We start from the raw sequence: 13,058 nt of genomic DNA on the forward strand, positions 1-13,058 counted from the left end.
TGATGGATTGGACGTGGGTGCATTTCCTATCCGGGAAATTAGGCTCAGGCCCAACCCATGGATAACCCATAATATGAGGCCCCTAGATAAAAGAGTTTTATTAGTAGGCCCTGAATTAAAAAATAAATTTAATAAAAGCGAAAAGACTAAATTAGCCTCAAGTATATAAGAGGCGTCACCTACCTTTCTCTCGTTCAGACGCCATTATTTCATTTCCAAGGAGAGAGAAAACAAATCTCACTCACCTGAAACAGAAAGAAATCTAGAAAAAAACCCAAAAAATCAAGAAATCTTCCTGAAATCTGTTCCAAAACAAAGATCGAGATCAAAAACTATTCATCATTTTCTAACCCCTAAATCAGAGAAACAGATCGAAAAAGTTTCAGATTCAAAAACCAAAAAAAATCAAAAGAAACAGTTTCAGATTCAGATTCAAAACCTAAATCGCCGTTGTTACTGACTCCTGTTGATGAAATACTCCGACGATTAATCACTAGGTAAGTTTTGATTTGAAGCTGTTAGTTTTGATTCCTGTTGTTACTGATTCGTGGGTCGAAAATTTCTGAACTAGGGTTTGTAATGAGATTACAACAAACATAACTCATTCTGACTGATAATTTTACAGATCGGAGAAGGAGAACAATCGTTTGTGCATAAAATCCATGAAATAACTGATTAAATAGAAACAAAGGTAAGTCATGGATGTGATATAACTGATTGATTTAGTGGATTTCATTTCTGAGATGTTACTGTTTGAAAACCCTAGAAACTCTAAGTTGAATTGCAATCAACTAACTTGATTTTATTACTACATCAACTGCAGATTCAGAATCAAATTTCTTTTGGAATAAAAATGGTGAAAGGAAAAATGAATCCCCCTAGAAAAGATGATACAATTACAGGTACTAAGTTGTGAAAACTATTTTATATATATCCTGTGCTTATGTAACTATAGGTTACACATTTTATATGTATATCCACTTTACATTAGATATATGTGTAACCTTTAGTTACACATATCCACTTTATATTAGATATATCTAATGTGCTTATGTAACTATAGGTTACACATATAAAATGTGCTTATGTAACTTTAAGTTACACATACAACCGAAAAATGTATATTTAGAATGTTCAACTGTTTTTTGCAATCTCTTTTTAACCTCTCCATCTGTTAATTGCAGCCAACTCCTAGCTTTGTGGCTGAGTTTTCACAGCTTGAGAAGCAGCTGGGTATATCAACCGTGGTACCCAGCAAGGACGACCTGCAAAGTTGGCTGAAAGCGCAAACTATTGAGAATAGCCATCTGAAAGAGCAACTGCAAGAAAAGCAAGTAATGCTTAAAGCAGTGTATGCAATTGCAAGAGAAGGGATATCAGAAGGGGACCTTTCAGGAACAGCGGAATTCAAGGTTCACAAATTTAGTTGCCAAATTATGCAAGCAATGGGTATTGATCCTTACAAAGTGACCCAGGAAGAGTTTATGCAACATGAAGATGATGTACATGGAGGTACTGAGCATGGAGCTACTGAGCATGAAGAAGAAGAGTTACAATTAGTTGAGACAGAGCAACAAGGAGATGGAAGTACTGAGCAAGAGAAAGAGAAAGATGACGCGGAAACTTCCTTCCATGAAGAATGTAAGTAGTTGTTCATTTTTAATATGCTTCTTTAACTTGATATAGGTACCCAATTAGTTGACACTAATGTCTTTGAACCTTTTTAATTTCATATTTTACTTGTTCATTTTTAACTTGCTTGTTTAACTTGATTAGACTTAATAAATGTTGAGTAAACTGATCATATGGATGTGTAATCCCTAGTTACACATGCCACATGCATGTGTAACTTCTGGTTACACTAGTTAGATGCATGTGTAACTCCATGTTACACTAGGTATCCATGCCATATTCATGTGTAACATGAAGTTACACATATTAGTTATCCAAGCCAGTCGATTACACATGATATATTCTTCTTGAAATTTTATTAAAAAAATTTAACATCATCATCATCATCTTAATTCTCGTTTCAATACTTGTGCAGTTCCATGTATGAGCCTTGCAGCTGGAAATACGCCAACAATTCTGCAAGCTCAAACTGCTGCAGAGGGGCACAAAAGACCACTCAGGACATATAGTTCGAGTATGAAGAGTGTGACAACTTGCAAGACTCCACCAAAGAAAAGGCCTGTCGCAAAGCAAAAGCCCACTCCTACAAGTAATGTTGATGAGGAGCAGAAGAGAGATGTTGAAGAGACACCTGTTACGGATGAAGCACAGAAGAAAGCTGCAGATGGTGGAGTTGTGGATGGGGCAGGTGATGATGTAGCTGCAAAAGACGTAGGTGATGATGTTACTGCAAAAGTCAATGAGGATACACCTGCAACTGTTGGTGACGGTTTGGTTATGACTGCTCCAACTCAGCCAACTCCTGGAACTTTTGATGACAGTTCTGCTTCAACACAGTTTGAGGACTCCATGGTGATAACTGCTACAACACCGAAAACACAGCCTGACAATGCTCAGACCTACAGGTTGGTGCAACTAGGAGCTAACCCCGATGATATGACGAATGTTGAAGTGAGTGAAATGATAGCTGAGATCGTCAGCAACATTAACAAAACTGAACATGGACCCGCAGTGACGGAGAATGCAGAACCTACCTCAACTGGTAACCACTCTTCCGTTCTATGTTTTGTTTGTAATGGAAGTGTAACTTCAAGTTACACATTGTAAAAGGCATGTGTAGCTTGAGGTTACATACAGTGTGTTTTGTTTGTAATGGAAGTGTAACTTCAAGTTACACATTGTAAAAGGCATGTGTAGCTTGAGGTTACATACAGTACATTATTATTTTGGCTTGTGTAACTTTAAGTTACATACATGTGCTAATTTTACTGAGATTCTGCCTATATTTGTTTGCGCAGCTACAATGCAGGAAAACGTTTTTAGCCTTGGATTAGAAAAAACTCCAAAACCTGCAGGAGAGTTACTGAAGGAAGCTGCGAATACAATAAGAGAAAGGCAACCATCATTCATACAACAACGTGTGCTGAGGAATAGAAAAATCCCAACACAAGATCTGAAACAATATCAAAGAAATTCAAAGAGGATTAAGAAGACAGCTAATGAAGAAGAAATGGCCGCAGTTCCAGAAGTAGAAGAAGATAGAATGGTTGAGGTTGCTGAAGAAGATGATGGAACAATGAGAAACGATGTGAAAGGTTCAGAAGTTATCGAAAGGCTGGAAGGCGAGAAAAGGAATAAAGTGCTTGAATATTTCAATACTCATCCGAAAACGTAAGTAGCTTGACTCCAAGTAGGCTTGATTCTATTATTGATTGTTGTATTTTACTACTTGATTCTGTTATCTTGATTGATAATAGTTTACTTCTTTGTAATGCAGAGATATTACTTGGATGGAACGCAAAGAAGATGGTAGCGAGCTGTTTGATATATCTGGAGAACTAATGATACAGCTTACAAAGAAAGAATCTTTCTTGGAGTCAGAATTCATCGACTTCTACATTAGCAGATTGAGGACGAAGATGAACTCTAACAGCAAGTATGACAAGGCGATATTCCTGTCGCCAAAAGCATACGTAAGTACTTCGATATATTTAAAATCTTATTGCATTTATAATGTGTAGTATATGTTGTAAGATTATGATAACATACTCAAGATTTTTTTTCCAGTGTAAAACCCAAGGCCCTATGTGTAACTTCTGTTTACATAATCACTTGTTCATTTGTAACTTTTGATTAAAAATGTGAGTTTGACATTCCAAATGGTTTTTGCAGATCTCTTACTTGAAGGATTACGAAGAATTCAAGAAATTTTGGATTCCGAAGCTTGCGAAGGAGTATGTCAAGTACAAGAACGATGCAGTCAGACTTTTCGCCCCAATGTGCAACAACAACACACACTACAAACTGCTGGAGTATGACTTGAGGAGCTCTAATCCTTGGTCCTACATGAACTCGTCAAACGTTAAGGAACTCAAGGGTGAACACCTTCTTCAAGCCAAGAAATATGCATTTGCAATTACTACAGAACTGAGACTCCGCTGTCCTTTTGCTCTTGGGATGAATGAAAATGCCAAGAATCTCAATGCGCCCCCACAAGGTACAATTCCTGAATGTCTTCCATGTGTATGCAATTACATGAAGATCAGGATGAAGAATAAACCACTTGACAAAAAATTAACCTCAACTATGATGCTATGGTGGACTGACAAGCTGAACCGCATGAGAGGAAGCATGCTATACAAGATTCTTTCGGATCCATCTAGAGATGTGTAAAGCAGTCATTAGGATTAGAAAAAATTCTATACTCGCAAATATGTTGTTAGCCACAAACAGATGTTAGACTTGGAAAATATGTTGTTAGAAACTTTTAAATTTCGTCAGTTAGTAGATTTTAGCAGTTCTTAGTTTTGCAAAATATTTTTGGGTTGAAATTCTTTGAATTAAAAACTTTTATCTTGTTAGAACTACTACTGCTGTGTGTACAGGTTTCAGAAAGTATGCAACAGGTTAAGTAACTACACATCTTAATTTGATGCAGAAAGTGTAACCTGAGTTTACATATACATTTATCATGTGTAAGCTAATGTTACACATCCATATATTTGAGTGTAAACTGAAGTTACACAAGCCATTGATCGGATTGCCCAATAAATCAAAATAAAGTTACACCAGCATTTATCATGTGTAAGCTAATGTTACACATGCATTCACAGCAGTGTAACTTCCGGTTACACATCCATATATTTGAGTGTAAACAAAAGTTACAGAAAGCATTTGACCACTGATCAGACGTATACAATAAATCAAAAATAGAATAAAATGCGTTTCAACTGTGAACTGACAAAATTTAAAATCTGAATGAATCATCCTTACACATAATCAACGTTGAAGAAAAATAAAAACGTTTGGTCCATGAAAACCAACATGAAGAAAACTAAAAAAACAAATAATCAAAGATAAATAACAATCAAATCATTAGTTGCAGAAATGAATTTTGTTAGGCTCAAGCTAGTGGGGTGTGAACTTCCGAGGATTCCTGCAACCTGCCTTGTTGTGACCTGTTTCCTTGCAGTTGCTGCAATGAACTTTCCTCTTCACCTTCTTCTCGTGTTTACTTATAATCCTTTTCCCTGGTGGTCTACCTGGTTGCTTCTTCACGGTAGGTGGGTTGACGGTGTCGTCTGGATGATATTCAACATGCCTGTTGTAGTTGGGAATCGGCTGGATGGCATGCATATAAGTCTTCCTAAAATAGTCGCTTGTAAAATACGGTGAAATGAAATCAATAGCCTCACGTTTAATCTTGCGTATGGCTGCAAGAGCATGAGCACAAGGAAAAACATATACGCGCCACCTGGAAGAAAACAAAAAACATATCAAAAATCAGTTAGTTGCACATACAAATCATAAAACACTCAAAATTATCTAGCTACAGGTGCATGTACAGGATGTGTATCTTTAAGTTACACTTGCAAAATAAATTTTTGTAACTATTATTAACACATGCATATATCTAATGTAAAGTGGATATACACATTCTTAAAAAAAAGAACATACAAAGAGAAGAAAAAAGCATAAGAAACCAAACCTTTGACAGGTGCAAGTCTCGTGTTCGAGGTCCACCATGTGAGACCTTTCACTAATAACTTCAAACACGGTAGGACTAGCAACCAATACTTCCCAAGCCAAACCTTCATCTTGAAGAGCCACAAGCTTTTCTTCATACTCAGGGGTTAATGAAGTCATCATATTAGCACCAATTTCACGACGCTCCGCCATCAAACACATTATTTTCCTCCTAATCTGAAAAGGAGAAAAAAACTCATCAATGCATAAAGTGACAAAACATGAAATAAAAAGACAACAAAACAACAAAACACACACACACACACACTCAATTAACCTGATCAAGAAGAGCAGATGCAGGCATCTTCTTGTGAACCAGAACCCAGCTATTGACTGATTCTGCTAGAGTACTAGATGTTCGTCCATACCGACAACCTTTGAAATAGGCATTCACATATGCTTCAGGTGGGATTGTCTCGATGTAATCAGCCACCCAATCGCAGTTCAAATCTCTAATCTTTTGTATGGCTTTCGCATGGTTTTCAGGTGAGAGTGCGTATGTCGCCTCTCGGAAATGGTCCATCACAAGTGAGTACCTAGGATCTGTTGCAGTGATGGGTATATTCTTCGTCAAATGATAGTAGCAGAAGCTGTGGAACCCATCTGGATGAACAAGTGGAACACCTTGCAAGAGTCCTTCATGGCGATCCGAAAGGAAGGTGATTGGCCTCCCATCACCAACAACTTCTTTCAAATTCCTTAAAAACCACTCCCAGTTGTCGATCGTCTCAGAATCGACTAGTGCAAAAGCAAGGGGGAAAAATCCTACAAAAAAAATTGTGCAGAATCGAAAGAATAATAAGTTTCACACATGCTAAAACAAATATGTAACTTAAGGTTACACATGCTAAAACAAATATGTAACTTAAGGTTACAGATGTTGTTTTCTTAGTTACACACTGAGTAAAGTAATGTGTAACTGAGAGTTACACATGTGTAACTGTTAGTTATTTGTCAACTGAAGTTGTTCATAAAAAAAAAAACACATAGAAAAAACATACCTTTACCACCATTGATCCCAGTAGCTGCCATCAAGCAACCTTTGAATGTACCAGTCAGGAAAGTAGTATCCAAGTATACCATTGGACGACAAAACCGGTACCCTTTGATGCATGCAGCAAATGCGATGAAAATCCGCTGGAACTGTTTATTTTCACGTTCAAACTTTATCACACTACCAGGGTTGGTTTCCCTTATAGCATCAATATACCATACCAAGTGCGAGTAGGACTTGACATCGTCGCCATAAATCGTATCATAAACCTTTTCCCTAGCATTATATGCCTGGTAGTACTCCATGTTGATCCCATAGTTGGTCTGGAAATCAGCAGCAATTTGCTTGGGCTTCTTGTGAGGATTTTTGCGAACTTCTTCCTCAATCAAACTAGACGAGAAGCTGGTGGAGTAAGTTTGGTTCAAGTTGCGTCCACCAGCACCACAAATGTGCTCAGGGTTATAAGACCTGACCTGAAGAGATTCATACAAAATATAAACAATTCAACCAAAACACAATATGGTGCCAAAAACATCATGTGTAAACCAAAGTTACACATACTGTAACAAACCATAACATATGCTAAGCATTAGAAAACATAACATAATATAAACAAAACATAACATATGCTAAGAAAACCTACCTGAAACATTTCGTTCCTTTCATCGATAGAAGCTGCATGGAATTTCCAGCCGCATTTTTCATCTGCACACTTAGCCGTGAACCTAGAACGCTCATTGTGAGTTACAATCATTTGGAAACCAGTGCGAAGACGATACTTGGTAAAAGCAACTCTGACTTGCTTAACTCCTTCAACAAACACATGGCCAATATCACCAAGAACCTTGGGCCAACCATTCGATAACAAAGGTTTCGCTGGCTTACTTTTATCTTCCAAATACATTGCAACAGTAAGATTGTTTGTGGACGAAGACGTACTACTAGACCCATTAGAAATAGAAGAATCTGCCCTAGAGCTAGAGGAAGAGGCCACACGAGGAACATTTTGCAAGAAAATATCAACACTGGTCTTCTGTTTACTATTTGTGATAGATATAAGAGCTTGCAAAGAAAAATCACAGTCAAGCGGAAAATCTTTCCCACTTTCTCGAAAGAAGAAAGTAATACCAAGTGGAGTAAACTTCTTCCATTCCTTGCAAACTTGTTCCTTAAACTCATCAAGTTTGATATCAGTATTAACACGCAGGGTAATGAAATCAGAAAAGTAGCGAACAACAGCAATGCAACTAACAACAGCGCAACTAACAACATCCATGACAACCTGAAAATATCAAATACACAATAAGAATATCAAAATTTGAAAACGAACACAATTCACTCGGGGGCGTTGCCCCCTCGTGAGAAGTATATTCTATGCGGCAAGCTAAATATAAGTAAAAGATACAGATGATACAATTGTTTACAAATAAAACATGTTACAGGACATATATATGTAACTTCAACTTACACATTCTTAAAATACAACAGGATATATATGTGTAAACTAAAATTACACATGTTGTAACTAAAAAAACATCTGCATCTTCCTCACACATGCTTAAAAATACAAAGAGGATATATATGTGTAAAATAAATTTACACATGCTGCAACTAAAAAACATCTGCATCTTCTTTAAGCATGCTTAAAATACAACATGATATATATGTGTAACCTCAAGTTACACATACTGTAACAAAAAAAACAGCATGTATACAAATCAATTTGAAGTTGTTTTTTTGAAACAAAATTGTTTCTTCATACTTCTCTCAGTATCAACAAAAAGTAAAACAACAAATTAACAGATCGCACATGAAAGAACAACAAAATAATTCAAAAAAAAAATTTGAAAACAGATCTGAAATCAAAAACAACATAAAATTCTTACCTAGATTTGTTGTTTTCTTTCTTCTGAAACAATGTTTATTTTGTTCCTCTTCTCAGTATCAAACAAACATGTGTAAGCATCAACAAAAACATGTGTAAGTATCAAAAGTGACAAAAATAGATCGAAACGGTAAAATCAAAATCAATTGAATTTGAAAACTAAATCGAAATCACAATTCGTACCTATTTTGATTTATGTATTCCCAACTGTCTTCTTCCTCTTCTCAGACTCAACAAATTCGAAACAGAACAAAAATCGTAATCAGTAGAAGATCGAGATTCAAAAAATCGATGAGAAAACTAGTGAATCAAGCAACAGAAAAGCTAAAATCGAACAAACCTATTTGTTGTTCATCAATGCAGCTTCACTATCTCGTCAGATCTGAAAAACAGACGAATACACCTCAACGAATTGAGAGAAAATTCGTTTTCTTCTTCTTCTCGTTTATGTTGTTCTTCTTCTCGTTTTCTTCCTATCAAATTAACGAAAATCAGTATGAAACTATCAAAATTCACGAATTCGTCTGAAGAAAAATCTCAAATTCTGTTTCTGAACGAGAGCGGAGAGAAGAAAGAGCTGAATCTGATTTGGTTTTCAGTTTCTGGTAGGTATAAAACGTCTATAAATAGGGAAGGTTAATTTCGGTATTTTTACTTTTATTAAAAATCCTGATGACGTCAGCAATCCGGGAAAATTGAAAACCAGGCCCCAAAAAAAAAATTCTGGGCCTAGAAATATCAAAAACGGAAAGTGTGGAGTTGAGGGTGTAAGATCCATTTTGTGGGGCTTGTATATGGTTGAACCCATATAGTAGGGGGTTCTAATATTTTTCACTTTCCTAAACCAGTCGTTTTCACGGGTTGGATGCGGGTGAAACATTGCCCATCCATTGGACATCCGACCCGCATGATACTCTTAGTATTGCACATAAATATGAAGGATATATATTCTCCTTATCGATTAGGTCTCGGTAAAGAAAATCTATGTGGTTACGCTCATTCGTAAAGAAAACCCATGTATTTCGCGGAAACTTAATTAATATGCAGCAAAATCACCCCAACTTTGATTATTGATAAATCCCACGTTATAACCAGTTTCACTCTAGAAATGAATCTAGGAATATTTATTTGATCTTTTAGTTTGTCTGTTCTTTTTGACATTCTTTTGATCCCTTCATATCTACTGAACTGACATTCATGAAAAATAAATACACGTATTTGAAATCTAGCAGGATACACTGCAAAATTTATTTTGAAAAAAAAGTGAGCGTACATCATGTTCAGGGAAGAAGTCATTGGCTTGTCTTAACCAACAAGACTGTGCAATTGATATATCTAAGTGTAATGGTGTTGTCGATCGCAACCTTGGAATTCAACTGGCTTTCTCAGGCACATAGAAGAACAATGAGGTTCACATTTATGTGCTAAAAAAGGCCTTAATATAGGTTGTACTTATTTTCACATTAAACACGAGACTTAAAACAAGACTAAGCTAATGCAAGATACTTTGGACGCCAAAGCTTTCACACCTTGCTCCAATCATTCATTCTATTAAAATCCACAAATCTATTGTCACCCATTTGGTTCATTCGTTCACCTGCTGGGTAATGGATTAAACATTGGTATATTTTTTAAACCGGTCATTTGGATGAATTGGACACGGATGATACCAAATCTGCACCCACACATCAAATCTGCACCCACACATCCGTTACTCACCCCGAAATCATGGTGCCCAAAATTTCGTTCTTAATAAATGGGCTAGGCACCCAGCCCAGCCGGCCCAACTTCACTTACTAGCTCTCAAGTCTAACCCATTTGACCAGCATTAGCCTGTAATCTATGGGTACCCTTTTCTATTTGTAAAAACTACAGGGAGACCCATTCTCCCAGATTTTTCCACTGTCAAACCCACTGACAGAAAAGTGTAGGCGCGCACCCATTTTCCCGTCAAAAATTCGTAGCAGACCCATAATTTATGAAATTATGCTTCTCAGTTTTTAAAAGGCCAAACTACCCTTTTCTTCGAGCGACGAACAGAGAGAAGCGAGAAGAAAACAATGGTGAACTCCGATTCTTCGTTTTTAACATTTGGATTTTTTCCTTTGTCAAATCTTTTCCCAAATCCTTTTCTGAATAATCTTCTCAATAAAACTAGGGTTTCTGTTTCAAAATCTACGGTTTAAATCTGGGGATTTTGGGTTTCTGTTGTCTTTGATTATTCGAGAAGTAAAAAGAAATTAAAATTGAAGTTGAAAAGGGTAAGAAGTGTGTTGCAGTATTTCGATATCAACTGAATTGGAAATTTTCATACCTTATTTGTCTCCATGTTTTTGATCTCAATCGGAAATTTATGATTAGATTTGAATTAAAGATGTTATGCATAATGTCTTATGCATAACATCAGTTTTGTTTAGATGCATAAAACATTAAGCATTATTTTGTTTTAGCTGCATAATGTCTTATGCATTACTTTTTCACTTTTTTGGTTATGCATCAGTTTTGTTTAGATGCATAAGACATCATGCATTATTTTGTTTTAGCTGCATAATGTCTTATGCATTACTTTTTCACTTTTCTGGTTATGCATCAGTTTTTTTTAGATGCATAATACATTATGAATTATTTTTGTTTTAGCTGCATAATGTCTTATGCATTACTTTTTTTCACTTTTCTGGTTATGCATCAGTTTTTTTAGATGCATAAGACATTATGCATTATTTTGTTTTAGCTGCATAATGTCTTATGCATTACTTTTCTCACTTTTCTGGTTATGCATCAGTTTTTTTTAGATGCATAAGACATTATGCATTAATTTTTTTTTTGCTGCATAATGTCTTATGCATTACTTTTCTCACTTTTTCTGGTTATGCATCAGTTTTTTTAGATGCATAAGACATTATGCATTATTTTGTTTTAGCTGCATATTGTCTTATGCATTACTTTTTTCACTTTTCTGATTTATGAATTTTTATGCACGTGCATAATGTCTTCTGCATCATTTTGTTTAGTGCATAAGACATTATGCCATTATTATTTCTGCATAAAACATTATGCATTATTTTTGTTTTAGCTGCATAATGTCTTATGCATTACTTTTTTCATTTTTCTGGTTATGCATCAGTTTTGTTTAGATGCATAAGACATTATGCATTATTTTGTTTTAGCTGCATAATGTCTTATGCATTATTTTTTTTCACTTTTCTGGTTATGCATCAGTTTTTTTTAGATGCATAAGACATTATGCATTATTTTGTTTTAGCTGCATAATGTCTTATGCATTACTTTTCTCACTTTTCTGGTTATGCATCAGTTTTTTTTTAGATGCATAAGACATTATGCATTATTTTGTTTTAGCTGCATATTGTCTTATGCATTACTTTTTTCACTTTTATGATTTATGGATTTTTATGCACGTGCATAATGTCTTCTGCATCATTTTGTTTAGTGCATAAGACATTATGCCATTATTATTTCTGCATAAAACATTATGCATTATTTTTGTTTTAGCTGCATAATGTCTTATGCATTACTTTTTTCATTTTTCTGGTTATGCATCAGTTTGTTTAGATGCATAAGACATTATGCATTATTTCGTTTTAGCTGCATAATGTCTTATGCATTACTTTTTTTCACTTTTCTGGTTATGCATCAGTTTTTTTTAGATGCATAAGACATTATGCATTATTTTGTTTTAGCTGCATAATGTCTTATGCATTACTTTTCTCACTTTTCTGGTTATGCATCAGTTTTTTTCAGATGCATAAGACATTATGCATTATTTTGTTTTAGCTGCATATTGTCTTATGCATTACTTTTTTCACTTTTCTGATTTATGGATTTTTATGCACGTGCATAATGTCTTCTGCATCATTTTGTTTAGTGCATAAGACATTATGCCATTATTATTTCTGCATAAAACATTATGCCTTATTTTTGTTTTAGCTGCATAATGTCTTATGCATTACTTTTTTCATTTTTCTGGTTATGCATCAGTTTTGTTTAGATGCATAAGACATTATGCATTATTTCGTTTTAGCTGCATAATGTCTTATGCATTACTTTTTTTCACTTTTCTGGTTATGCATCAGTTTTTTTTAGATGCATAAGACATTATGCATTATTTTGTTTTAGCTGCATAATGTCTTATGCATTACTTTTCTCACTTTTCTGGTTATGCATCAGTTTTTTTCAGATGCATAAGACATTATGCATTATTTTGTTTTAGCTGCATATTGTCTTATGCATTACTTTTTTCACTTTTCTGATTTATGGATTTTTATGCACGTGCATAATGTCTTCTGCATCATTTTGTTTAGTGCATAAGACATTATGCCATTATTATTTCTGCATAAAACATTATGCATTATTTTTGTTTTAGCTGCATAATGTCTTATGCATTACTTTTTTCATTTTTCTAGTTATGCATCAGTTTTGTTTAGATGCATAAGACATTATGCATTATTTCGTTTTAGCTGCATAATGTCTTATGCATTACTTTTTTTCACTTTTCTGGTTATG

At 35.1% G+C, this 13,058-nt stretch overlaps 1 long non-coding RNA gene across 1 annotated transcript; it reads left to right on the forward strand.

The window, feature by feature from the left end:
* Positions 1-463: 463 nt before the first annotated feature.
* Positions 464-909, forward strand: LOC113361473. The gene is made up of 3 exons (XR_003365138.1): positions 464-497; positions 626-691; positions 824-909. It is a non-coding gene; the product is annotated as an uncharacterized LOC113361473 (long non-coding RNA).
* Positions 910-13,058: the final 12,149 nt, after the last annotated feature.

The sequence above is a fragment of the Papaver somniferum genome, chromosome 3, assembly GCF_003573695.1.
Source record: "Papaver somniferum cultivar HN1 chromosome 3, ASM357369v1, whole genome shotgun sequence".
Classification (NCBI taxonomy): Eukaryota; Viridiplantae; Streptophyta; class Magnoliopsida; order Ranunculales; family Papaveraceae; genus Papaver; species Papaver somniferum.